Raw genomic sequence first — 1,785 nt, forward strand, 5'->3', positions numbered from 1 at the left:
ATATTTTTTTGAGAAAAAAAAAAAAAAAAAAAAAAATCTGTTCTTATCAGTTTAATATCTGATACGTCCCTTATCTGGGGACCATATATTAAATTGATTTTTGGAGCAGGGAGATGGAATAGGGGCTTGCTCCGTCCACTCCACGCATCGACCTGGTATTGCAGTATCTCCAGCAACGGTGCACACCACCCCTTGATGGGGAATTTCAAACTCAAAAAACAGATCAAACACATACAAATATACACTTTATTCACTTCTTCCAGCACACATACAAAAAGTATATTAAATTGATGCGCTAAGCGTCAAGAACCACAAAGACATGTGAGACTTTAACTCAGGCTGAACAGGTAGCATCTCTAGCAGGGCAGCGTTTCCTGGGGTGTTTTGCCTGGCCACAAAAATAACACTGGGGCCCAGGCATTTTTACTGCTGGAGTGGCTGGGTGGGCCGTGACTTGCAGGGGTTGTTGCTGGGAGGTAGCGGCCACGTAGGGAGCGTGGACAGGAGCAAAGGAAGTTTGTGCAGGCGTGTAGGACGCATTATTGTCGTAGGCTGCCTGTTGGGCCTCTGCCATAGTGACTGCCGTGTCCAGAGTCAGGGTAGTTTGTGTCAGAAGGAGTTGGCGAATCGGGACGGAAGCAATGCCAGCTACAAAGGCATCAAGCGCCAGGGCCTCAGTGTTCTGCTCAGCGGAGACTGCTGGCGCGTTGCAGGTGAGCGCGAGGGCACGGAGGTCCCGAACAAACACGGATAGGGGTTCACCCGGCTGCTGGTGCCGGGAGGCGAGGCGGTGGCGGGCGTAAATAGAATTAACAGTTCGTGCATACCGGCTTTTGAGCTTCACGATGGCATCGGCATAGGTCGTTGTTCCCGTGATGAGGTCGAAAAGCCCGTAGTCGAGCCGTGAGCACAGGAGATTGAGTCGGTCGGCGTCCGTTTTGGCGAAGGCGGAGGATGCTTCCAGGTAGGCCTCGAAACACCGGAGCCAGCAGTTGAAAAGGTGATCTGCGCGTGGAGCGTGGGGGTCGAGCGAGAGCTTGTCGGGTTTCAGAGCAGCCTCCATTATAACTGTAATATCACACACCTACATGATGGATGTGCTCTCCAAAATGGGGTTTGGGGAGGGAATTCGCAATTGGGTCAAACTGCTCTACACAAACATCTATAGCGCAGTCTCAATCAATGGGTGGGAATCAGAAAAGTTCCAAATCAAATCTGGAGTCAGGCAGGGCTGCCCTCTCTCCTCTGCCCTTTTTGTGTGCTGCATAGAACCTTTTGCCGAGTCCATCAGGAGGGATCCGGGCATAAGAGGAGTGACGATCCCAGGCAGTGGAGGCATGCAAGTCAAGGCCTCCCTGTACATGGACGACGTTGCCGTCTTCTGCTCGGATCCTGCGTCTGTACGCAGGCTCTTGACCACCTGCGACCAGTTTGAACTGGCCTCTGGAGCCAAGGTAAACCGGGGCAAGAGCGAGGCCATGTTCTTTGGGAACTGGGCCGACCGGTCCTTTGTCCCCTTCACTGTCAGGTCCGATTACCTGAAGGTGCTGGGGATATGGTTCGGAGCTGCTGGGGCGTGCACCAAAAACTGGGAGGAGCGCATAGGAAAGGTAAGACAGAAACTGGGCTGGTGGGAGCAACGCTCCCTCTCCATTGCGGGCAAAACCCTGGTCATCAGGTGTGAGGTACTCTCGGTGCTACTGTACGTGGCGCAGGTCTGGCCCATAACCCGACCCTACGCCACAGCAGTCACCCGGGCCATCTTCAAATTTATCTGGCGATCCA

At 53.1% G+C, this 1,785-nt stretch overlaps 1 non-coding gene across 1 annotated transcript; it reads left to right on the top strand.

Moving 5' to 3' along the window:
- LOC140407986 (U2 spliceosomal RNA) lies at positions 1–189 on the top strand. Its single transcript, XR_011939940.1, has one exon. It is a non-coding gene; the product is annotated as a U2 spliceosomal RNA (small nuclear RNA).
- Positions 190–1,785: the final 1,596 nt, after the last annotated feature.

The sequence above is a fragment of the Scyliorhinus torazame genome, chromosome 2 (assembly GCF_047496885.1).
Source record: "Scyliorhinus torazame isolate Kashiwa2021f chromosome 2, sScyTor2.1, whole genome shotgun sequence".
In the NCBI taxonomy this organism is placed as follows: Eukaryota; Metazoa; Chordata; class Chondrichthyes; order Carcharhiniformes; family Scyliorhinidae; genus Scyliorhinus; species Scyliorhinus torazame.